This window comes from Phalacrocorax carbo, chromosome 2 (genome assembly GCF_963921805.1).
Source record: "Phalacrocorax carbo chromosome 2, bPhaCar2.1, whole genome shotgun sequence".
NCBI classification, from domain to species: domain Eukaryota; kingdom Metazoa; phylum Chordata; class Aves; order Suliformes; family Phalacrocoracidae; genus Phalacrocorax; species Phalacrocorax carbo.
In genome coordinates this window covers 8397139-8424612 of record NC_087514.1, presented here as the reverse complement: position 1 = coordinate 8424612, position 27474 = coordinate 8397139, and the positions used below count along the sequence as shown (strand labels likewise).

At 40.2% G+C, this 27474-nt stretch overlaps 1 long non-coding RNA gene across 4 annotated transcripts in view; it reads right to left on the bottom strand.

The window, feature by feature from the left end:
* Nucleotides 1–1409: 1409 nt before the first annotated feature.
* The window catches only part of LOC135311844 (uncharacterized), a 40967-nt gene continuing 14902 nt past the window's right edge, over nt 1410–27474 (bottom strand). The window contains exons 2-5 of one of the 4 annotated variants that reach the window (XR_010371368.1): nt 25236–25411; nt 13478–13598; nt 6337–6487; nt 1410–4765 (exon numbers count right to left, since the gene is read on the bottom strand). This is a non-coding gene — a long non-coding RNA (uncharacterized LOC135311844). The remainder of the gene's footprint in view (nt 4766–6336; nt 6488–13477; nt 13599–25235; nt 25412–27474) is intronic. The other 3 variants (XR_010371371.1, XR_010371369.1, XR_010371370.1) reach the window with 3 other exon arrangements.

Below are 27474 nucleotides of genomic sequence, written 5' to 3'. Positions count from 1 at the left end.
CCACATAACTCATCCCCGGCATGAGTTCAGATGAGTTCATACAGAGCGGCTGATCTGGCTGACGGGGTAACTAGCATCCGGGGTAAGTGCCCTCTCAAAGTGGACAACAGAAGATGCCAGGACACAACAGGGTTTCAGTGGTGTCTTCTGCAAACAGAGGAGTGACAGTATTTGTGGATATTGAGTCAGGCTGCTAAAGGCAATATGGCCTCTACACACTCCTTCCTTCCCTCGCCTCAGGAGGGAATCTGATCCTCTCCTCCACCCGGCTTGTGTCTGGCCGCTCGCAGGTAAGCTCCTGCACACACACGTGTTCAACAAACACAGCTACCAGCCCCCTCTCTGCATTCCACTGAGCAGTTCCTTGCTCTAGCCTCCATGTCTAGCCAGTATCAGCTGACTTCCCCTTAACCAACTCTCCTATAATAATAATGAAAAACCCTACAGAGTGCTGGAGAACACAAAGGTCACATACAGAGCAAGTATTGCGTAGGGCTTCAGCCTGCTTCTGGAGCTGGAATCCACGACGAGAGCGCAGATGCCCTTATTGTGGGCACAGCAGGTACCGGCTCCTCCTCCCAGTGATGTGGTTTGGCTTTATTCAACAAACAATAGGAACAGCACGTTACTGAAAACGTGTTTTCTGGGGTGTGAAACCAAGCGTGGTCTACTTCACTGTTCAATCCAAGCGTCCCACAGAATTAAGTTGTAAAATCAATAAAATTTGGGATGAGTAGTGCCTTGTACAGCTCTCATTGCCCTTTGGTTTTGCATAAGCTGTTTCTGGGAATCTTCAACCCCGCAGTCATAGACCGCATTCGTGTAGGATCTCCGACGCATTTAGCATTGTTGATGGACCTGACCTGGATGTCAGCAAGGGCTACGCAGCAAAGGGGCCTGGCTGTAGAATGAGGCTCTGCCTCAATGGTTACAGAAGCTGGAAAATACTAAGAAGAAAACATGAGGTTTTGTGAAGGGAAAGTAGGAATAGATTTTTCAGGAGAGAAATACATTTCTCAAAGTATTCATTTCAAAATCATCATTTATGATTTAGAGAGACTGTTCATTAACTGTGGCATCCTCCTTCTGTGGTTGCTCACCAGGGCATCTTACAGTGTGCTTTGAAATGTACCATGTATTTCTATAGCTGAAATTTTTAAGCATCTGTGTTTAAATATAATAATTGCTTTTAAACCCCCTCACCCTAGATGTCTTATATTGAACATATAAAATTAAGGAAACTTTTTACCCTCCACTTCAATGCATTGCCTTCCCTTTTTCCCCCCACAAGCATTTTGTGAAAAGCTGTTTTCTGGTGAAGAAGCAAATCAACAGAAATGTCCCATAAGCACCCACAAGAGAGTTAATTAAGCCACAAGGAGGATGCGAAGCTCTATATAGGACACACACCAAGCACTGTGTAATCGCCTAAATGAAGCAGTAGTCCTGTGAGAGAAACTAATAAATTATGTGATCACAGACCTAAGGATCTGTAACAAACAATATCAGCAAGAGGATAAACACAGAAGGACACCGGCAGCCTTGACTTTGACACTTAATGAGCTTCCAGTGCTTCATTTTCCAACCTTACTGATTTGTATCATACCAGTATATTTAAGAAAAAAATCCTTTAGCATTTTATGAAGTCAAATGGATAAAACATTCTAACAGATGTGCAGAACTCAGATATGACAAACCAAATACTGTAATAGATTAAAAAAAAAATCTTCAATTTTGTGTACGCTTGCTGTGGAATTGAAGAAACCAACCCAAAACATCTGTTGGGGTTCTTTATTCATGCAAGGAATGCTGCGGTAGATACACACTTTGCTGCATGTGAGACAGTCTGAGTCCATCACCTTCGCCTCCAACTCAGGGACCTGTATCGCCATGTAGGGAACGGGTTTTGTTTATTTTAAAACTAAAAGGACCATTGTTTATTTAATGAGAGCAAAGACTAAAGTTTGGTCAGTAATTAAGTAGTTCTTCCTGGGATCTGCAAGTTGTTTTCCACTAAGGGAAAACTCTAGCCATGTTTACAGCTGTGGTGGTGTTCAGCAGTGTCCCTTTAAGGCAGATTCTGGGAGAGGACATGAAGCAGAGCATTCTCAAAGTATTTTAAATATATAATTTAGGGTATACCAGGTATATAATTTAATGTTTATTTAAAAAAATCTGAATAAAAACATGGATTCCTCCAAAGAGAAACTCAAAGCACTATATTAAACAAAAGCATTAGGTGCTTAAAGCAACTTCACCTTCTTGTGAATAATACTCCCCCTTATCCCCATTCCACCAGTTTGATCATCTGTGTGGCAGAAGTCAGACCACCACACTGCAGGTCGAAGAGGTGTCTTCAACGCTATTCAGCACAGATTTTTTTACCTCGCTTTTATTTTCTCATCGATTTCAAAGAGAAAACAACTCCAGGTGATGCTGTGCACTTTTGGAAGCCCTGCTTAACAACGCAAAGGAGGTGAATGCTCAGAAGTTATAGGAGGTTGTTTTGCAACTAGCTTTATGCTTAAGACAAGTTGTCATTGCTTTACTGTAAACACTTAAATATTTTTTTTTGTATCTGTCTGGAGTAACTGTATCTGTAATTTTTATCTGCTATTTTTAATGTGGAGTTCTGTGTTTAGGACTGCATAATTGCTGTTTTCTTGTTACAGAACATTAACTTTATTGCTTCCAGTAATAACTTTATAATGAAAATGCTAATAAAAATGGGGCAGTGCAAACTGCACATTTACAAATCTCTCCAGAGCTTAGTATGAGGCTTATCATAATTCTCGCCATCTCAGGATTCTATAGTCTACAGATACTGGTTACGCTGCACAGTTAATTTAAAAATTATCTCCTGCAGGCCTGAAAGGCAACAATTATAAATAACTTCAGAAAAAAAATATATACGTACTAAAATCACTTCTAATAAACAGATTCTGCCTTTCTCAGTGTAGCAATATAATAATTGGAGGACTTAGAAATACCCTGTATTAATCACATTTCTGCTTGCAGGTTTATACTGTTTAATCCTATTTCAACTGTACAGCGCGTTTTTCCTCTGCGAGGTGATGTCAGACAATCCAGAGACGGCAGCACAGCTGGAACACTGCGCAGATTTCAGCGGTGGTTTTGCTTGTTCTTTTAAGGACTTTGGGGATTGCGTTCTCGTACAGGCTCCTGGGAGACAAGAAATGATATTTTAAAAATGAAAGTTAAGAAGAAATGTTATGTGCTGTTCCTTTAGTCTAGTACAAAATGAATGCCGTGCAGCTGGGCTGAGATAGAAGCGTATGTGAGGAAGCAAACTTTGCCAGAAGCTTTTAAAAATGTAGCACTATCAAAATAGAAGATTAATTTTATTTGTGATGTATAAAAAAATATACAGTGCAACATCCAAACAGCACCCTGATTTCATTCTCTTCACCTCAAAAAAAAGGTGTGCCAAATAGAAAAAGTAAATTCCGAGTACGAATAGCACATTCTCAATACCACTAAGAGACAGTGGAACTGAAAAAGGCACAGAGACAGGTGTAGAAGACGGACATCTTTGTTACCGTATTCCCGCTGGGAAAGTTGCCACAGCTCTCCCTGAACAGCGAGCTATTTATAGGAGAGCAGAGAGGAAAAACAGCACCAACCATGCTGGCTTTGATTTAACTCTACAGTAGGAATCTGACAGCCAAGATTTACCCAAACTGCAAACCGTACAAATTTGACAGTTCCTACGTGATTTGTATGATTTCGATTTGATTCGCCATTGCATCACGTTTGGCTTCAGCAGACTGCTGCTCCGTTCTTAATCCTCATCAGTTTTCTGCAAGATTAGCTTGTCATTAAATACTTCGTACCTCCCTCCTAGGAAAGTGGGAATCACCACCACTCCCTACCTAAATAATTTTAGTTCCTCCAATTAAATAATACATATATTTTTTTTTTACATGCACACCCAAGTACCCACATACACTTTATTTGTGCTACTAAAATGCACGTATCAGACTTTATCTACCACTGGTGGTTTTTTTCCCCCCCAGTAACCTTAAATAGAACATGATACGCCTTCATCTACCCATCCAGCTCAGTGGGTAAGGCAACCCTAAGTTTGTTCAGAACTCACTGCTTCCTTACTAAAAATGTTTTAAAATTACAAGAAACAGTACACATGCATTACTGTGTCCCAGAGAAGGAAACGGGAATAGTAATAGGGATTTCCTCATAAACAAGTAAGAGGTGGTTAGTCTCTCCTGTTTACAGAAAGACGACCTTTTCCAGTAAAAAAAATATCACTGTTAGTTATAAACTGACAGCTGTCTGTCAGCTACATGGAACTGAATATTTTTAAAATCAAAGACATCTGCTTCTCATACAAAATCACCACAGAATTCAGGCAGTCTGAAAGCACAACATTCACCATCCCTATTCTTTTAACTACATTTTTTACATAAGATGGTAATTAAGGAAAGAATTTCCCATTCCTGGGGATCAGAGATGGCACCTTTCCATGTCCTCAGCTCACAGGCAACTCCCGACCCACTTTCATTAGCATTTGAAGTCAACTTCAAGCAGTAGCGACTGAGACAGGGGCACACTTTCCTCTCCTGGCTCTGTATGGACAAGTATGCTAATATATGGGAAAGAAACCTGCAGCTGAATTCTTCAGAGCCTGTCTGCCCACAGCTTCTCAGGGTCTTCAGAAGCGTCCAGACTTCCCCACTGACTGCAGAAGGAGAATGATGGGACTGCTGCGACCATCTAAACAACACTGTAAAGGAACGTGTGCCCACTTATGAAACCAGGTAAAAAAAAGTTGAAGCATCTAACTTGGTGCAGTGTCGGTATCGTTGATTTGTTCATTAGTCTTTGCATATTACATTGCAGCTTCCGCAATTATGACAGCCTAATAATTCAGTCTTTGACATAGTTAATACTGATGACCAAAAAAAAAAAATCCTTAAAAAGGGAAAAAGCTAAAAATCCTTTTCCAGAGTAATATTGCTTGACTGTCAAAAAGTCCTATCCCCACCTATTCCTCCTTGTAAGGAGCAAAGAACGGAAACACATGCACTGCAGGGTGTTTGGGGATATCTTAACCAAAACCTCTCCATCTCTCTTACAGATGAGTTTTGAAGGTAGTATGGAGATTAAAACATTCTGTGGTGTAAGGAAAATTTACAGTTTTCCTAAAATCACAAACATTGCTCATCTTTTGAATACTCCACCTACTAAAATGTAATGACAACACTGGACTGGACTGTCTACAGGAGGTCTGCGTAAGAGAAGATGACTTCATTTCTCATCTCCACCTAGAGGCTCCAGTTAAATTCCTTACTTGGTATGAGCTGTTTGAATTTCCTTTTTTATTTCCCCTTCAGTTCAAGCTAGTATCCTGAGGTGTCGTGCTGTAGTATCTCAAAACCAAGCAACTGTGTGTTCTACCTGGGATTGTTCTCTTGGCCGTGCTACCAGCGTTTTCCTGGTCCAAGAATGATGGGTTTTTTCCCCCTCCTCCCCGATACAAATTAAACACACTCAAGTTTTTAACTCCAGTGCTCTAATGACATAATTGCTTAGATTGGAAAGTAAAAGATAGGTTTTGTAGCTTTCACACCAGAATATTTTGCTTATTTTTGGGGTGTTCTTCAGGTCATTTTCTGTTTTAACAATCAGTGAAAAATTAAGCTTTAAAGGTTTAGCTATATTTCTTTCTGCCTCACTTCTCTTTCTCTGAAAGAGCAGCACAGTTGCACAATATGTGAAGTGCCGTCCCTAAAAACCATCTGCTTAGTCTGCGTTCATTAGTACATCACATCAAGGGCTTGGGGTTTTTTGGGGGGTTTATTTTTGTAACACAGACACCGTTACTTAAACATCTAAAAAATACACGAGTTCAGTTTTCATGTTCATACAGGGAAGCCATGCTAATAAATTAGTCATCCCTGTCATATCTCAGCTGTCAATTTTACAAAACTTGTTTATGATTAAACCCACTTGTGTTGTGTACACTGCACGTGCTTTACATGACTGTTTACATTGGCTCATATTTAGTATCTCCAAATATGTTCTGAACCATAACTGAAGCCTGTTTTTAATCTCATTCATATTAATGTAAGACAGAAGAAAATACCTTAGAAATCAGCAAAGTCACCCAGATGTAATGGAATTTAATGGAGTCAGAATCTGGCCGTCAGTCACAACTACTGCTGAGTGATTAAACACTCTCAAGTCAGCACTACTATTCTGCTCTAAAAACAACCATCAAGTCTAATTAATAGACATGAGCTATCACTGAGATCAAGGCATTGGGAGCCATTAGTTTAGTGTGACCTCACTTACCTATTTTTCTAGCAGAAAAGCTGCAGCTCAAACAAAAGGATTTTATGATATCCCATCTGGATGGAGGAACTTTGTCCTAGGACCAGCAGAACCTTCACGTACCTTGCGGTTCCATGCAGAGGCCGTGTCTGCAAGGGCTTCAGGACCGAAGCTGTCGGTGAGAGGTCAGAGCTTGGCACAGCGCAAACCTCCATGTGCCCACAGTCACACAGAAACAAGCACTTCAGCCCTCTCCCTGCCTCCTGAGAGGCAAGGAGAGCTGCTCATCCCGATCACTGGGCAAGCCCAGGTACTGATCTTTTGGCCATAAGGGCAAACTGAAGCCTGCCGTGCATGGCTTTGGGGAAGGCTTGGAATATCACTGTATCTCCCTCTCCCCTTTCCCCCAAAGGAGCTGGATGCCTACCTAAAGGCTCCCAGCCTGGCAATGAAGGTCTGTAGCCCTCCCTGTTCTACCTTGTCTGCCTTTCCCACCCACTTCCTAGCCCCTCTGACACACACTTCCTTCCTTCCCCTGACGATCAGCTTGGAACTGTGGAAACTCAACTTCTCCCATCTACAAGCCCATACAGATCCCTCAACAACCCTTCTCGATAACCTCTCGTAAAATACATGTAATGCCCGAGAGATTCTCCCGTTCCTCCAGGAGGGAAGCAGCACCACCAGCAGCAGTCCAGCAGAACGCTGCGACATGGCTGCAGAAGGTATTGTCCTCATTCACCGAGGTGTATCAGAGCAACAGCAGGCAGCTGAGTGTCTCCCCCAGTCCCTCTACGTTAAGGTACGATGATGACTACAACTGTGGACATCCCCAAGCTTTCTTTTGGAATGTGCAGAATTGGTTCCTTCCAGAACAGTCATCCCCAAGTTTTAAGATCATTTTGCTTTGGGATCACAGAATCACAGAATGGCAGGGGTTGGAAGGGACCTCTGGAGATCATCTCGTCCAACCCCCCTGCTTGAGCAGGCACACCCAGAGCAGGGGGCACAGGACCGCGTCCAGGCAGGGTTTGAATGACTCCAGGGAAGGGACTCCACAGCCTCCCTGGGCAGCCTGTGCCGCTGCTCTGGCACCCGCACAGGGAAGGAGTTTTTTCTCATGTTTAGGTGGAACTTCCTGTGTTCCAACTTGTGCCCATTGTCCCTTGGCCTGTCATTGGGCACCACTGAAAAAAGTCTGGTCCCATCCTCCTGACATATTTATAGGTATTGATGAAACCCCAACTCTGTCTTCTCTTCTCCAGGCTGAACAAACCCAGGTCTCTCAGCCTTTCCTCATAAGGGAGATGCTCCAGCCCCCAGTCATCTTGGTAGCTTCACCTTCTGCTAACCCACCAAGTGGGCTCCTCCTGCTGCCCTAGAGCCCTCTAACACCGCCCAAGCAATGCCACTATTGCACCCCCAGGCAACAGAAACCCCCCCACCATCACCCCCAGGCATGCAACACATACCTCAGTTTCCTGACCTGGGAATGCTACTCCAGTGAGCTACAGCACAGCCCCCTGGTGTCAGACACTTCCTAAAAGCCAATGAGGGGTCACACACCCACGTACGTGTCTTATGATGGGGCACTACACAGGTGATGGAGGAGATCCACAGTCAACTGCTACGTAGTGCGGATCCAGCCAGCCTAGAGGGCACAGCCCTGAGCGTGGGGGGTGCAATATTTTGGGTGGTGTAGGAGAGCCAGGGGGAAGGAATCACTCCCTGGGACAAGTGTATTTATCAGCATAGATACAGCCTGTACGTTGGACAGATCCAAGTCTTGGCCTATGTCTTATATACGGGAGGAAACTTTTCTATCCCTAAACCAAAAGCCATAAAACTCCTCCTAACCTTACACAACAGTTCAGATGCACAAAATGTACTTACTTGCTTGCAAAATAAAAAAAGTATTTATTAGAAGAGGTATGAGGTTTAATTAAAATACTTCTAATTACTGCTTCATCAGCTGAAGTAGTAACTAAGCTAACCTTCTCATCAGCGTAGCCCTAGAAGAACCTTACCCTCACTAGATCTTGATCTGTCTTACCGCCACTAATATACACAGTCTTTATGGTACAATACCTTAACCTTACACTTTAAGCAGTCAAAATAAATAGAAAAAACTTTAAGATTTGTATGGAAACTAACTGTGATCTGTTCAACATGCAATAGGATGTTCTAGCCTTAAAAAAATAAAGCTGAAAAGCTACATTGAGAACTTCACGCTTACCATGAAACACAATCCAAGATTAAATATTTATTGTCTGCTATGAAAAAATTGAAAGGGCTGAACAAAATTTGTTTCCTGAATTCACTGGTTAAAAATAGGAACTTTTAAGTGCAGTCGCAAAACCTCAAAAATGTTCAGAAAGGAGCAAAAAATTTAGAAATCTGGGAAATGTGTGATGCACCAAAAGCCTACAGAAGACCAATCAATTTAGCTGATCAAGAGGCAAATAATCATAACAGAGGACTTACATGGAAAAGAGTCCTCACAACTTTTCAGCTTAGTTTTCGCTGTTTTTCTAATAGGAGGAAGCCAGAGATAAACATAAATGTATATTTACTAGTGGGAGATGTCTCATAGCTGCTACAATTCCTGCAGAACAGCAAAAGGGCTATCTCAGAGCAGCACCTGGCCCTGATGAAAAACCCAGCCTTATGAGATCTGACACAAGGAGAGTTTTAATGAAGGTTTCCAAGGGTGACGAGTTCATTTTTAACAGATGTTCAGAAGGAGCAACTCCAAACAGCAGCTGTGCTCAGGACAGTGGCAGTAAATAGATGACATTATACAGATGGGCTGCTTGTGTGTGTTGTCACATCGTGATTTACTAGAAAATAAATATAGAGTTTCAGTTTGGGCATGAAGCTTTTTTTTGGGGGGGAGGGGGGTGACAACAGGGGACATTTTTGCCACGTTTTTTAGTATCTTAGTTTAAAAGAAATGGGCAAACAGTCTACCACTGTTTTTTTTTTTTAGTCTACTTATATTCAATATATTTCAAGTAAAATCAGATCCCATTTTTGCTTCCAAAAATCAGTTTATAGTATGGTCAAATATTGATTATTAGATATCTTGAAGAAATGAAGTTTTATTCCATTTTACAGTGAAGAGACATATTACTTGTTCTCTCCCCACCAACTCTGTGTTTAACTCTTGCTAGCCAAAGAAAGGTTATCTAGCAAAAAAAATTTCTCAGGACTAAAGTTACCAAGGGTGCAATTTAAACTATTCCTACAAAGTATTTAAAATCTTTACAAAATGTTAAAGTGCTCTTGTAACATTGAGAATAAATTAGGAGCGAGTTTCCCCGCACTCCTGCATTTGCGAGTCAGCTGAGTAGGTCTGTGTCAGTGTACATGATTAACGTGGTGATGCTGACAGTTGGACTTGATGATCTTAGAGGTCTTTTCCAACCTTAATGATTCTATGTCTAATGTACTTAAAACCAAAAGTGATAAAACAATCCTCAGAATACTTCCTTTTGCTTAATATTTTGTTATATCTCTGTCATAGAAGTCATAACGCCACCACACATCGGCAAAACTTCAAGTGGCAGAAGATAAAATTTTCCATTTAGGATGTTGATTTTGTAAAATACTATTTTCAGGGCTACTTAAGCACCTAATTACTTTATAAACCTTGAGAATTTGGGATATTCTCACCCAGTTCACTTTCATCTTTATATATATATATATATTTATATATATATATGGGTTTTTACTCAAAAAGTTTGGATTCTTATGCTGTGTGAAGTCTTCCTGTTCTACATAATATGAAGGCTGATTGCCATGTGTCCTGAAACCCCTGAGCTCAGGCTCGGTCCTGTGTAATGTTTGTTATAACAATTTACTTGTCAGAGATGGGCAGTTTATTTTCACAATATCAGCGAAGCTTTTGGGCCTTCACAGAAGCGTTCTCCGTATTAGAGGATTTGGTGAATCCTCTTCCCCCGGACAACACCATCTGTTGGACTTGCCTGGTATCTTTCCACACCTAAGAAAACACCGAAGTTATGAAGCCCCTAGAAGATACCCTTGTGAAATACCCTGAGCTGCAACCAGCCCTGACAATGCGAATGCCTTAAAGCATAAGCCAGTACGATATTCCCTTCTCCACGTGTTTACACCTCAGGGTGAAGAACAGGCTCCGGTTAAAGCAGTGAAAAATTATGTACCTGTTCCTGATACTAGATCTAAGCAAAGGGAGCCTGAACTTACTCAACCCTTAGAGATCACGGCAGTCTCACAGTGGCCCTTCAAAACTGCATTCAGACAGCTGCCTCTAACAAATTTAGCTGCCAAGCAGAAAAGTTACTTCCTACAGAAGAAACAAAAAAGGAGAGAGATCCTTGTGAATATATCTGGATCCTTGTGAACACTATCCAATGAACCTGGTTCACTGGATAATCCCTTCTTCTGCTTACTGTCTACAAATAAGGTTTGTCCTGTAGAAACTCTGGCAAAAAAAGGACCTTCGTGCCCCTGTCCATTGAACTTGGAGGATTTGCTCCTCCCTTTACTGTATTCTCAAACTAAGGCCACCAGAGACACTATCCCTGATTTTGCCTTACTGTCACTTGCTTCCCTGTTCTCTTTCCTTGGGAGGGAGAACTCTTCCTTTATTTCTGAGGGGACAAGTAGGAGTCAAACACCAAGAATTCCTTTACTGCAATTAAAGGAACTCTGTGTTTCCTTCTGCTTCCTGAAAGGAACCAGCTGGAACGCTCTACAATTTCTAAGTCTGGACAAAGCTCTGAACCTTAATTTTGTGAGTGGATTAAAAAAAAAATTAAAGGAACAATACTATACCTCACAAAATAAATATAGATTTGTCATAACCATGTTGTTCTGTTTGCTTGCAGTGTCTTTTAAACATGGCAATCTAGAGAGTCCCAAAACCTCTGATCCTAACAATGAGAGTGCCGAAGTGTTTTTATTTTTTTTCTTGGAAAAGATTGACAGGGTCCCGTTAAAAAAATTCAAAAGCCTAGCAATTCTCATTTTCCAACACTCAGTTGGAACTTTATATGGCAAAATTCAGCAAAACTAAAGACATCTCTGCATTTTAATGTCATCCCAAGAAGTTAAGACAAAACCAAAAGTCTGGTCCAGCTCTCCCTGGAGTGTAAACTGGCTCCAACAGCTTTGCTTATGTACATACTATAAATCCCACTTACGCGTAACTCCCTTGTAGAAAACAAGAATTTCTCACATTATTGAAAACGCAGAGCAGACATATTAACCTAAGTGAAGCATCTTCCGAATGTTCCCAGAAAACAAGTCTCTACACATTTAAAAATGACAGGTTTGGTGGGGTTTGGAAGGTTTTTTCTTTGTTTTGCTTTGCTTGCAGGTTTGTTTTTTTTTTTAATGGGAGGGTGTCTTTGATTTTTAATCAGCTTTAGCAAATAAAAATGGGAAGCAGCAGTAAATTTAAGATACAAAAAATACTTGAATTCTCTGAAAGAGAACAGGTTACTTCAGTTAAGACAGGCATCATTGGATATTCTTCCCCTTTTTCAGCTTTTCCAAGAGTTATGAAGCGCTTTTTCAGTTTGTAGCTCAGCCGTACCTGCTGCTCTGCCTTCAGTGAATTCGGTGTGTTGAAGCAGAAGCCAGCAGATGTTCTCGCGGCCTCGGCCTCTAGCACCAACACCACGCACGCACTAGTGCCTCTGACCTGAACGCTCTACATTAAAGTACCCTTTTTCCCCGGCCTCCCCAGGAAGATTCCTCCTCCTGATAAGGTCCGGTTTGCTTCTTGCTTTCCTGCCACTATCCCATTAACACTAGCTTTTTCATAGACTGTAATTTATGCAGGAAGGGCTGGGGGGTGTTTCTGTGTTTAACAGCAGAAGAAGGGTTCCGTTAACGCTTCCCTGAAGGCCACCGTATGAAATTTGCGTCTCCGGCTGACAGGGGTAGGCCAGTGAAACCCCTGGCACGTGATGCAGCTGAGCGGCGCCTGCGCCTGGAGAACCAGAGTAGCCGCAAAAGTGGAAACACTGGGTGTATGTAATGGCTGCACTGCAGGGAGGAGGAAGGAAGCACCCCACGATAGCTACAGCAGGCAGTTTAATAGACAGACTTCATATGTAGTGGGTATAAGAGATCGTATTTCACAACATGACACTCAGCTGTAACACTTCCATTGACTATTAATACTAAATAAGGAGAGATTTGCTAGCTTACAAATTCCTTAAAGTATGAAACATCTCCAAAAATAGGATTATTAACATATCCCATTTTCTATCAGTTAGTAGACAGTCAATTCAACTGATTTATAAATATTTGAAGAAATTTATTTAAAAATGCATTAAGCTACACATTTAATGTCTATGTTTTCAGCATGTTTTCCATAACCTTAGATAAACGGAGTTCCGTTCACAAAGCATCTTTCACCCCTGCCACCTCCCTTTCTTTCCCATCAAAGATAAAGCTTGCGTAAAGCTTGGAAAAATAATTTTCCACTTTATTAAAAAGGCAGATTTTTAAGATAAAGCCATATTGTTTACAGGAAATTATTTCTCCTCTGAGAAAGCGATGTTATCAGCCAACAAATGATCCAGACTGACATAAACTACATTTCCTTCGTTCTGCTTACAGGGCCCATGCACTGTTTCATGGGTCAGGCTTTCCTCTCTTAGGAACACACACGTTGGAGGTCTGCTGTTCCTTAACACGGGGGAAAACACCCCACACCACGTAACTTCGAGCTTTCCTGCACTGTCTGAAGAGACTTCAGCATCAGCGTTGACTCTTAATACTCAACTAATATAGAAACACGTGGATTCAACAGTGAATCACGCGTGTTCTGTGGAAGTTCTAAGTTGTTTTTACACCCTTATTCACCACGCACAGAACCCCTATAAAACAGGAACTAAGCTGGTTAGAACTGGCAGAGCTGGGTAAGAGGGAGTGCACCGAGTTACGGGAAGAGCAATCTTCGCGAACACCGCAGCAGACAAGAAGGGTGGGTATCAATGTACTTTTAAATAAGCATTTGGATTTTTAGCACAAGACAAAAACAGGAGGAATTAAACAGAATAGTAAATATGTGTTTTCAAAAATTGCCATGAAAAAAACACTAACTGTGCCTGTGCGTTTTTCAGGAAGAAATTTAATTTTTGACTAACGCAAGGTGACTTACCGTTGCTGCAATACCTATGCAACACTCCCGATCTTGTAAGTCATGCACACTGTATCCTTTTCCCGGCTATTTATCCAATTTTGTTTTATGCTGTCACTGGCGCCATGGGATTATGACTTATCTGTTTAAAAAGCACCAACACAATGGAAGAAAAAAGCGAACGTGATTTAACAGAGCTTCAAATTCTGCAGTGTTATTTTATGCTTGGAATCTTTTGAACATGTATTCCAGGTTAGAAGTTTAACTTCTGTTTTAATTTAGCACACACTAGAATGACAAACATTACCCAATAAATACAGCTGAGGAGAACGAGTACAAGAATTAGTCTATTTAATTCTCAAATTAAGACTTTCACAGAAACTAAAACAAGTTAGCAGCTTACGCAGTTACAACCCCCGCGCGTGCAGCCCAGCACGCGGATGGACGCACACAGGCACAAAGCTCATTCTCCTATCAAATCCTCACTAAAAGCCCCAAACACCCCCAATAGTTTGGCTTACCTGTAGAAATTTCAGCTCACGATACTGGTCCTGACACCTTCCCGTGAGTGTCTTGTCTCCCTTAGGAGGGGCCAAAACTACTTGAAATTGTTTTGACGAGAATGTCATTATAACCTACTCTACCACCCGTTTATCCAAGGAGTGGCTAAATGAAATTTAAGTCCCTAAACCTGAAACCAGGTTTGCAAATCCCAAATATTAAAAATACATTAATTAAATTTCAAGCTTCAGTAGGCTTTTTGTTTCTACTAATTTTAACATTTTACTCCTACTTCATTTCTTAGTATCCCATCAAAACCAGCCACAACTGTTCTCTCTACAATAAAAATAGTAAGACTCTAGTTTTGGTCATGGTTGTGTTCCCGCAATACGAGTTCTAGATCTCAAATGCATTTAAAACAAGCCTGCTGAAACACCAAATACACATACACACCTGTTCAGATTATCTCCTCACTATTCACGCTACCAGTTAGGTCCAGATAGAAGCAGTTGCTCAAAAGATAAATCTTTGTACCTTTTGCTTGGTGATAATGTTTATTTGAGGATTTTTTCCTTGCCATCAAACCTTTTTTTTCAATCACTGCACAATCCCACGGCTACATGCGGCGCCACAGAATACACCAAGCAAGGGAACAGGTCCAGACTGAGAAAGAGCAGCGAGTGCATTTCACTGCCCTCTCAGTGATGTAATACAGCGATGTGCACACACTGCACGTCCTTTATATGAGCAAGGGTAGAAATCCTTAATTAAACAGGCCAAGAGCATCTGCCAACGTTAATCACCACCCAAGAGCAGAGCTGCAACACGGTACAGTTTCACAGGTATGTCCTCCTCACCTCTGCCCGCCTCCTCGGCGCTTCTGCCCTGCTGTCAGAACCTGACGCTCCCAGAGCACGGCAACTCACAGCAGGACGCTTTTCCAGAATGAAGAGACACACCGGCACCCTCCAGTGAGGTTCTCTCAGACATAGTTAGGGATGCCACAAGGCATCTAACTCCGGGGAACAGAAAGACATGCCGGTTCTTTTCCAGAGGTAACCTTTTCTAACTACACGATCTCTCCTCAGAAGGACAACTCGCACCCCTCACACTTCCACAGTTCACACCAACTGGAAAAGTCAATGCATTAAACAGATGCACTAAATCAAAAACCGCTAGAACTTTTTAGGTAGACTCCTACACACAGTAAATACATGCTCGTGCTGCGGTGGTCACACACTAGACCACTGCGTACGTACAGAATTTGATGCATTTACTTGAATGCAATTGTTTGCAGTGCCATATATTACCTGCAACCTGCCCACAAGGACTTCTGCAAGTTAAAAAGGCCTCTTTCATTCTTCCACTTACAAAAATATTTTGAGTTCTTTTTGAGCAGTTAAATTTGGTACTTAATATTCTCCAAACGCTGGAGCCATGCTTCACCTAACGCATCCATCACTAGTAGGAACAGGAGATAAGACACGATGTAAGAAGAGCTACGCAGAAAGCGAAAGATGCTCATCTCCCTCCTTCCTCTCCTATCCAGGTCCTTCCCATCAGAGTGAGACGTTTCTCATTTTGTTAGATATAAAGGGCAATAGAAATGGTTAAAGCTTTGTAGTCTTACTACTTTAATGAACTGTTGGTTTGGTTTGTTGGGTTTTTTTTTAGCATCATGCAATGTATCTATTCCTCCTCTGTCAACAGGCAAGGAGATAACAAGTCATAAATCACTGCTGCAATTGAGAATTGAACATTCAATATACGATTCTGGATTATTTCTCTATCATCAGGGTATCAGAAGTTACTTTTCAAGCAAAGATGTATTATCACAGTTTATTTGCAATTAGAAAAAGATACAGATACCATCACTTAAAGACTGCTTCACAATAAACACGTAGGCCTTTATACAGCAAACATAAATCATGAGTTGAATATTAAGACATTTCTGTAAATACATACTACTGCCACAGAAATTAGAGTATTGACAACGCAATAAGCTTATTTGAATACTACTGAAAAATAGTATTCCGTTCTTGCCAATGTCACTTGATCATTGAGGAAAGCTGCCTTTCCAAGTCAGTTGAAGTAAACATCCACCCCCCAGCCCCACCACTTGTTATAGCTGAGTGTAGGATGTTTACAGGAACTAAAAATTAGCTTAACAATATAAATACAGCATTGCCTTTCAAGATATCCAAAAATGAATCTGCACAGACATACCTCAATATGTGAGCTAAGATTTGTACAACTCTAAGGCACGTGCAACGCTTATTAAACCTTACTAACGTTATGAAGGTGGAACAGATTTTTAACATTTAATCTGCTAAATATCAGGACACGGTAATACACACGTACAGTCCCTGACACTGTAGAGGTACATGAAGAAAAGCAGGAGAATAGTTTCTCACAGCCCATGGAGGTCAGCATTTTGTTACACTTACCTGCCAAGGTCCTTGGTGCTCAAAGCAGACACCTTCTAGAAATCTCAAATTCAAATCATTTTCAAAACAGAAACTCAACACCAAAATATATGTGGGAGATTAACAGGGTGGTACAAACCGGATAACAACCCTCAAAGGTGTCCATCTCAAACTGTTTATACAAAAATAAACCTTTGTGGTGAACATTTCAGATTCCTTCGGGTGCTAAATTTTACAGCTTTTGTTGCTACTTATGTACGTCTCCCTATTTGTGCTGTTTTTTCTTAAACTAATTCCCATTCCTCCTCCAGATCTCTTCCACGGTACTGCTATTATTTCAATCTTTTTCATTCTTGTTTTCCTCCACATGGATTTCGCTACTCAGAAATACAAGCTGTTGTAACAGCAAGAGAGTGGAATGCTATTACTTTGGCTGCAACATCTTATCTTAGATTTTACAGGTATGTTTAAGGTCTACAGTCTCAAACAAACAAGACTTCAGCAGTCTGGGAAAAGCATACTTCAATGAACTCAATCAGCCAAGAGGCCAAGCCTCAGCCTTCTCAAAGCTCTTGTCTGAACAGGTGTTTTGCAGATTTACTGGGGGAGGAACCACAGCTGCAGTTTATCTCATACACAGAGGAGGGGCAGAAGCCCTCCAAATGTTTAACAGTTGTTCTTTGTATGAAGAAAAAACAGGAGCTCAAGCATTTCTGCTGAACTCAGCTGCAAGTTCACAGCAAGGGAAGACTGGCTTTACAGAGGTCAGTCTAAAGTCACTGGGGACTTTGATGTATTGTTTTTAAGCGGTCATAAAAACCTCTCAGAGGAAACCCACAGGCAACTAATCCAGGCCCCGAACACTAGTCTTCACAGGCACTCTGCTTGCTCGGCAAGCAAAGACCTTTGTGTGCCTCCCTAGCTTCCGTCCCCAGAGGTAACTGCATGTTGCACCTGCACGCGCAGCGTATGACAGCCGCTCAAAGTTACTGCATGCCCAGTTTCGCTGCTGGCCTCTGGACCACCAACCTGGTATTTTCCTCTACTTCAAGATTAGTGCACTGCAACACAGCAGAGACCAATCCATGACTCTGTATGATACAAACAACAGTCACAAGCCTCACGTGAACAAGATGGGTAACCTGCTTGTCCATCACCAGGCTGACCTGTCACGTCTGCCTCTTCCATTCCCAAAACTCACTGTTGTAATCGTGGCCCTCTGCTGCCTAATTCTGCAGCAGTGGCTTCAACTCCTCCCCGCCACCAGCAGGGCCGCACAGCCAGCACCGCAAGTTCCCATCCTCCCTTCCCAGCAGTCCCAGTACTGCCAGCTCACCTGGAATGACAGCATAAACATGCACTTGGACAACACTTTAAGAGACCCCACCTTCTTCAGCTGCAAACTGCAGCCATGTTTGAGACATATTAAGATGTTCAGCACTTTGTATTTCATGTATAGAAAATGGAGATCTTTGTATTTCAAACACTTGCAAATAAACCTCAAACAAAAATGCAGAGTGTTTTAAAAACGTATTTATTTCCTGCAGTTACAAGCCACTTCAGTTTTTCTCATGTGAAGACATGACAGCTGTGTGAGTACACGCATTAGATACTTGTACAATATAAATGTACGCATGAGTAAAATTCCACAAGACTGGACTGACAAACTGCACGTGAGCTAAGCTTATATAAAAGGCATTGTTGTTATCTGCCATGTGGCAAGGCCAAGACAGTGCTAACAAAAATGTCTACCAGATTAATTGTGAGATAACATGTTTACTTTGATCATTCAGAGAAGTTTGTTAACAGAGAACACTTCCTTTCTTCTAAGACCAAATACTATATAGAACTAGGAAATGCTAAATAAATACAGCAAAGAAAGCTTGGAAAACAACTACCAGCAACTTTTTTTTTTTAAGAACTCAAGATCTGTAGATTCTGCTTCAAAGTCCTTTTTATAAATACACCTACATGAATTATCAAGTCAAACAGCCAATATCTAAAAACCCCTCTGATTTTAACGGAGATTGTATTAAGTGTACAATTTGCTTTAAAAACAAATCTGTAGAGGTGCTAAGCAATGGATTGGATCGATAAGTGAGTGACCTCCTGCCACCACACGTGTTCCTGTGTTGCCAGACAGAGCACCCAGGCCACAGAAACAAAACAGTTACGGTCACGGGACCGTGACAGAACAACGGCTGTCCTTGGTTCGCATTTGGCCATTCACTGCCTGCTTTAAAATCATTACCTTTCTAACGCTTGTTAGGATATCTTGGTCCTGGGGAAGCTAGACCAATAGTTTTAATTCTGATAAAGAGAAAATATTTCACTTTAAGTATCTGTATCTTTGGACATAATCTTGCTTTATAGAATCACTATGGCAAAGTTGAACAAATAATACCAAGGTACTACACTATCAAATAAACAGTTTAAGTGTTAGGGAATAAAAAGATAACATTTTGGGAGGGGGAAAGAATGGAGAGCTAAAATAGTGCAAGAATATTTTCTGTCGTAGCAGCAGAAGTTACTTGCAGAGGCCATTCCTTTAAAAACAGAAGGCTAGAGAGAAACAAAGGGGAAAAGAAATCCCTGGCAAGATCCAGGAAACAGCATGTGCGGTTCCCACTGAGAAAAGTGGGAAGCGCTGAAGCGTTTTTGCAGGTAGCTGTCCCTGTCGGCGTGATTGCTTTAAGTTATTTTAGAACTGAATCAGTGAAGAGTTAATTCTGAAGCGGTACTTTCAAAAGCTGTTATTTACATGAAATATAAACCTTTGTAGTGCCATGGTGGGGGGCAGCACAAACCAAGACGAGGATACCACAGACAAGTGTGTACGCTCTGCATTGTTAGTGCAAAAATACCTTCTGTGTCATATTTTTTTTAACCTTTATTTTGGCCTGGGTTATATCCAGCTTCCAAACAATTGGAGCACCACCCACTCGTAAGGGGACTCAGAACGTGAATTTCAGAAAAACCAACAAAAAGCAAGGCACATCAGATGAAATGCCTGCGAAGTATTTGACAGCATTTATAGTAATTTTTCCTAAGAGTCATAAGGAACAGAAGCTGCTAAAACAGACAATTCAAAAAGCAAGTCTGGTTTATGGATAATTGTACAAGAAATTAACCACCACTTGCCGTTATGTTCCAGGGAAGCATAATTCCCTAGCTCATACCACAAAGCAGCGAAGAACACTGTTTTGAGTGATATGTATGCAACTGCTTTCTGTCTCCATTTCGGACTGGATTTCAAGAAGCCACACCTACACTGTTAATAACAATCAGGTTAATTCATTGGAAGGCAATTCAACGGTGTCTGTAGCAAGTGTTAGATACATGTATGCGCATATGTATTTATGACAGCTTTTCCTTCTGATGTTGTCCAAGAATAGCCAGGTGCAGCAAACATCTGACTGAAAGCTAGAACTGCTACAGCTTCCAGTCGGGGATGTTTACAGCAACAGACTACTACACATCACTGCAACTGTCCAACAGTACGGAGCAGCCGGGCACCTTCAGGGGAGGGGAAATAAAAAAAGAAAAGATTTAAGACAAGCTTCTGTTACATTCCAACCATTAATTGTTCAGCTAATTCTGAAGAAAACCTTATTTTCACATTCAGTAACAAAAATACAGTTCTAGATTCTCAACTTACATTAAATCAAAGTTTCTAAATACAACATATTAGAACACAAATTCTCAATTTTCAGTATATATTTTAAGACCTCTTCAAGTTCAAATGTATTTTTATTTATATATATTCTATATTTATTTATAGAATATTTATACTTATACATTTATACTTATACATTTAAAATATATTTAAATACAAAAGATTATTTTTTTAAGAACCCTGGACCTTCCTTGCCCATACCCTCATTCCTGGAGCTCCCAAAACCAAACGGACTTCCACTTTGAACATACTATGAATTTTGCACATAGCTATCCTTTCATGATTATGTGTATTTTAAAATAAAGCTATATGCAGAATTAAAGACGGTAGCAAACCAAGCCATGTTCATTATGAAGAAAATATCAGAAACAGAAATTTGACAGAACTCTGAATTTACTTTCAGTGTCAGAATCCCACCTGATCAGTTTAAAGCTCTATTACAACCAACTAATTAAAGAAAACCCATACCCAAACCCACGTATCTTTGGGTGAGTGTTAAAGGAGAGAGGCAGGGTGGGAGGGAAGAGTAGTACCAGCCTCAGAACAGAACCATTTTACTTCCCATCTTCAACAACTTACTATCAAAACTCCCACAAGACTGCATTCTGTTCTGCAACAATTAATTTCCTCCAAGTTAAAAGAACCTTTACAATATTAAAAATTAATATTTACAATGCATAACACTTAGAGGAAATAATTTAATTTAAAACCAAGTAATTTAGTAAGTGAATTGCCCTGAGTCAGTTATTGCATATTCTCCTAACGCTCAGATTCCACACTGCTGTGCACAGAGGTAATCCAAAAGTCAAAATTCAAAGGACACCTGAGGTGCTCCTGCTGTTGCTGAAGCTCCCCCCCTCCTTTGCGATGGACGTGGAGGGTCTAAAACTGCTATCAGTGGTTTGTTGTGTTTTGGGTTTTTTTTAACCGTATAATTCTGGCTTGATCATATTCAAATAATACTTATATCCTTCATTTTGTAGTTTATAGTGGAATGTCCTTCTCCTACTAACAGAGCTGAAAGCAGATTGATTAGTCCCATTTAGCAGTCTTCGTCCCTTCAGAAATAGAAGAATTTTGCAAGTAGAAAGTTTTCTACTGCCAGATTATATGTAGGCTTCAGCAATTTAAGGTTGCTTGTTCTGGGGGTTCTGTTTAGGCCTCCACAGCAGCTCGTAAAAAAAAAGAAGTTATGACAAGGAGTTTAAAAGTGAAAAAACCCTACAGTATTCAAGATTTCTCAGTTACAGAAATCCAATCACATCCAGTTTTCAAATAAAGGGTTCCTCCTGAAACATGAAAACTTGTTAGTAGTAAGTGAATTTTGTTATTACAGCAGTACGCCAAGATTAACAAGGAAGCTGCACGCAGTCGCTATGGATACCATGCTGACCTTCATTATTTTTGAGAATAAATAGTTAAAGAGCCAGTGGTCATTTGCAACAAAGGCCTCTTCAGGCTGTTCCAAAACTAAAAATTCCTATTTTACATTGGAAAGAAATAGGCTGTTTCATGCAGAGGTAGGCACATGGTATTCGACTAATTAAGCTGCTGAGCATTAAGTTGCAGTGAACCATTCCTCATACTGCCTTCCTTTAACACTTCTTAAGGATTAACGAAGGTTACTACAATGTCACCTGCCCAAAGAGAACAAACTCCCCACAACCAACTTTTGTTTTATCATGTAAAACATCACAAAATAGCCAATATACATGACAAGGCAGTCTCTCCCTGCTTTGTCAAACTCACTGTCAACTACAAATACTTACACAGCATCTTACGAATCGATTATATTTGTATAAAAGGACTTAACATTTTCATTTCCAAATGTGGTGTTAGAGAAGGTAGAAGCATTACAGATCACTGTGTACAACTACATGCTGGAAAGATACAACTTCTGTAAGAGTTTAGTCAAAATTGAAGATGCGTATTTATTAAAAAGTATCTTCAGCTATTCTCCCAAACACTTTTTTTAAACAAACAGAAGTAGACAACATGCTCTAGCTTTTGCTGAAGGCACTGCCCTCATTTTCATAAATCTCAAAAGCACTGAAAACCAACAGGATTTATTCTAATGTCATCACGAATATTGGCTGTTGGCTTCCATTAATGCCTTTAACTGATTTTAAGAAGAGCAATAAAGTTACCATTCTTTGAAGTAAGAAATCCCCTCCTAACGCCACATACAGAGAACATACAGAACAAGGTTAAACTTTAAGACTATATGAAGTGCTTCTGACACAAGAAATTTACCTCGCTGTCATTTTCCAACAGCAGCGTATGACCACCTGCCCAGGAACTGTTCTTCACCCATCGATACCCAAGAGTAACAAAAAAGGTTTAATACACCACCATCACGATACCCAACATTTGTGTTCATTCAGTTTCCAAAGCAAAGCCATGCAGGCCACAGAGATTTACTGCCATTTTCCCAAGCCTCAAGCATTATTTTACCATTCACACTGAACTTTTACTGCACCTTACACGAGCACCTTGAGCAAAGAGTTCAACAAGACAGGAGGAAGGGGGGGAGGAAGGCGAACGGACAAGGGTGAGGAGACAAGCAGCCAAAGAGGGCTTCTTCCTTCTCTCTCCTCCACATCTTAAGACATCCTGACTCTACAACCAGCACGACCACTATAATTCATGGAATCTGAAGCCTCAGTTGTCACACAGAAACAGTTAAATATAAAAGGAGTCCAAGGAGTCAGTCTGTGCGTGCTCGTGTGTATTTTGGAGTCAACGTCTTGTCAATCAGTCCATCTACCCGTCAGAGCAGTTTAGCCACAGATGCCTGATGCAAGGAAAAAGATGACCAGAACTGACAGAGAGAGACAGATGCTCACTTTTGCTATTTTTTTAAGTCATGCATATTGACCAGAACAGAATTGAGAATTGAACATCAAATCCTAACTATAAAAGGGATTCTTGAACTGCACACAAACAAGTAGTGGGAAGAACTTCACAGTGGAAGTCAACAGAGGATTCACTAATTTCCTAGTAGTTAAATCTGGATTTTAAAATTCTATAACATAGTATAGTCATTTTAAAGACTAATGCTACATGAATGGATATGCTCTCAATATGCTCTTTTCTCCCTCCCTTACAAACTCCTCTTATGTATAAATCTAGGCAAAAAAAAATATAAATCCAAACATTTAACAGATTCTTTCCCTTTTTACCTTATAATAATATACCAAATATACCAAAATATTTAAATACAAACCAGTTCCTCTGATACAACAGTTAAGTAGCCAGAACAGATTTTATATTAGAAGTCCCTATTTTTATTTTTTTGCCCTTTTCTTTGGTGGGGGAAGGAGGGATCAGGGAGGGGAGAACAATTCCTTTCACTAGACAGTTTATTTCTAAACTAAATGCTCAAAGACATTTACCCAACTCTGAATTATTAAGTGATTAAATTCTCACCATTTTTATACATTTTAAAATAGCCCTACAGTTCACAAGCATTTTTATTTCACTTTCAGGGATCACAAAGAATAAATGAAGCTATTTGCCGTGGGTCAAAGAGTGTGCCTGACTCAGCATTACATTTTAAGAACTGTAGCTTGCAGCTCACACATAACCCAAATCACATCATCTCCTATAGCACTTAGGCAGTGAATCAGATGGGTGTTACTGCCTTGAATATTGATTGTACATTGTAGTGAGCTCCTAACACCCACAGAGAGCTCACTGTAGCACTACAAGTGGTTCATGCATGATGAATTATGATGAAGTAGGAAGTGTACATAAGTAGTTTTAACATCACATTTCCTGTGTATTTTCAGGAAAGCGCACACTCTGCTTCTTTTGATCACTAATACACGTGTAGTACAACAAGCAGTTCTGGTACAAGAGGGAGCAGCGTTTTTCAAAATTGGGCCATGAATTCTAAAACAATGAAAGAGACCGAATCTAACACTACCAATTCTAAAGAGAAAAATGTCTTACTATTTTAAAAGTGTATGGAAAAGCATGAAAGTAGAATATTACTAACATAGCTGAGACCAAATTTAAGTGAAGGCTGGATGCATATGCCATATATAACCATTTCAGAAACACAAACACCTGGAAGTCTGTGTTGGAAAATAATATTCTTATCTGACAAAATGAGACCTAAGGAGGGTGAACTACAGAAAAAAGGTGATGGTGGGAGCCAAAATAAAGTTCAGATTCAAAAGGGGCTCTGCCCAATTGCCCCACATCTGAGTCTGAACAAAGTTAGAACGAAATAATAAATTTAGTCTGCTATGCCTAAGAACGATGTCAGCAATTAGACATCCCCCTCCCCACCACCACAGTCTGGTATTTCTCAGGCTGAGTAACACAGCTCGGCCTGAAAAAACCGCATGTTTATTTATGGAATACTATCTGGGCTCTCCATTAGGTGGAGTAACATACCCAAGAAGTTGTTCAGCCACATGAAGTTTTTATTTCAGGTAACTTGGGAAGTTCTGCAGTAATCGGTCATCTCCACAGTCACCCCAGGGGACAGGAAGCTGCTAATCAACAATCATTTTGCTTTAAAGTTGAACTAAAACCACCCAAAAATTCATCTACCTCACTAAACTTAACATAATGAATTACCCTCATAAAAATCCCAACCAAGAGGTTAACCTGCAATCAAGAACAGAAACAGGAAGAAAGAACATTAGCACCCTTAATTGTATTTCTTTTCCTCAGAGCAGATATTCAGCAGTTTATACTGCTAGATGATACATACGAACAGGCACTGCTATTTTTGCTTTTTCAGATTTTAAACTTTTCTAGCAGGATAGCTACATCGCAGTGCATTGACCATAAGAGAAAACTGAGCAACTAGAACTACAGACTTGGGAGAAACATGAATACTCCGAACGTATTAGGCCAGATTTCACATACAGATTCGATCCCTTTCCTTATGTTCCCATAAATGTAACTCCTCCTTCAGTTTTACCAAGAAATTTTGATTATACAACTCAGTGGGTTTAACATATAACTCAATACTGCTGTCCACAGTACAGTTCTAGTGTTATAGTTTCACCTATTTACCTTTCTCTTACAGGAAAGGAATTTTTGCTTCATTCCTGGTAAAGAGCTACACTGAAAGTAGATTGTTTAATCTGGCATAGATTCTTGGGAGATACTTAATCAGAAACTATTCAAATAATCACTTTAAATATTTTACAGCTACCTCTGCATGACATGTCTCCATGTCATCCTCAAGAGTATTCCAACTCGTGCCTAGAGTCTGCCTTTTCTTCTTTCAAGGTAGCTGGTGTCTCTGGTCCAAGGTGACAGAGCTGCCTGTAGAAAATGAGGTCTTTTCAAAGGCATCCTTTAAGCGTAAGATTCAGAAGATCCTCCAATCTGAAAAATACAAAGAAAGTTCACACTATTGAATATACAATAACTGATCTGATCACTCTCTTAAAGAGTGGAAGACAGAAGCCAGAGGACAAAGCCACAACCCTAACGCTTGACAAGAAACAGAAACAAAGAATACATTTAATAGATGTTCTTTGCAGTAGTATGAGCTCTACCCACAAAAAATAACCTAAATAGTAAAGACTGAACTATTTGTATTTCCAGTAACAAGTTTCCTAAAATGCTGAAACCTTCCGTGCCTGCCGACTCAAATATGGCCCAGCATGAACGGAAAAACGTCCCTAAAAGACTGAGACCAAAAAAAGCTGTGTGTCATTTGTTAGGCTATGTTGTTTTGTTGGGGGTTGGTTTTGCAGGTTTTTTTGTTGTTGTTGTTGTTTTGGGTGGTGTTTTTTTTTTTTTTTGAGTGGGTATCAATTAAGTCTGGTGTAGCAGACTCGAATCAAAGACACATTTAGCACACTCCTTCACTTAATGACTTTTCACTCGCATTTGCAATTAAAATTCTCTGGTGATATCAGCTGCCAACAATAGTCCTTTGTAACACTATGATGGAAACAAGTTGAGAATTGCAGAGAGGCATTCATACCACCAAGCCCCTTTGCTTACCTTTGCTGAACAAGGACACATTTGGATAGCTGCTAACAGCAGCAGTCCAACAATTAAGTCTCCACCATATTGCTAGATGGCTGGAGAAGCCGGCAAGGGCCAGGGCACCAAGAGATCTACAGGCCATAAAACATAAATGTTCCTATTTTAAAGGTAATACTGTGTGAATGTATTCCAATCCTTGCAAACAAGTACAGTCACAAATATGACAAATCCTGGCATTCTCACACTTAATTTTGGTAATCAGAGTCTAGAGACTGTTACTGCAGCCTGTAGATTTTGGTGAAAGTCGTGTTGCAACAACGTATTTCCCCTGCTGTATAAAGTGAGCTCAACTCCTCCATTGCAATTAAATCCTGAAGGATATCAGACCGAGAAGTGATCTGTACACCGGTAACAATCCTAACCTTGCTCCCAGAGCATATACAGATTTTTTTAATTACTTCAAAAGAAAATAAGCTGAACCCAGCAAGCATGCAAGTCATGAACAACAGATAAGTGCATGGCACTTGGTTTTACAAAGCGCCTTTGTCCTTATGCACAAGTTTAAAAAGTTAATTATTTGTTTTGCAATAATGCCCAAGAGACCCATTCTTTAAAGTACACATATACAGCCTGATTCCACAAAGGAAACAGTCCACACTAGAACGGCATGCAGTCATGGCACCCGCTTCAGGAACAACCTCAAAAACAACAAAAAACATAGAACATAAAAAGAAGTAATACAAAAGACCTTTAAACTAGTCTCAGAATGATTATCTCTATTTAAAATGTAGATTTCACCAAGTTCTTTTCAGAAAATAATTTTCAGGATTTACTGACAGTAACTGGAAACAGACATAACGCACTGGCAAAACAGATCATTTTGAAACCTTATTCCATATTCTCAAATCAATCCTAAATTGACCCTAATTGACCCTAATATAACCCTAATAAATCCTAGGGTGAGACGAACATACTTAGAAAATTACTACTTTCACAGCCTCTCTCTCAAACACCATTTCCTCTAGAATCAAGCCACCTCATTCAATAATTTATATTACAACAAAAATTAAAATAGACTTTCCTAGTCTGTAAATATGCCAGGAGTATATCTGACAAATTTGAGTCATGTTTCCCTACTTGGAGCATTGTAACAGTTAGCATTTAGTAATTGAACTAAAGAGGAGACACGGCATTAATTTTTTTTTTTAAGACAGAAATTACTTTTAGCAGTTTTTTCCTTAAATCATGAAAATAATCTTTTTCTACTGACTGTTAGAAGTTTTGTTTACCAGCTACCAAATGCATTAGTTGTCTTCTGCTAGTCTCTATACAGCATTCCCAGTATCATCTAGAAAAAAGTGTTGTTGCATTCACAGAAAGTTCATGAGAAGCACAAAACCCACCATACTCATGTCTGAGAAAGTCAAAAGAGGAGGTACAGAGTACCACCA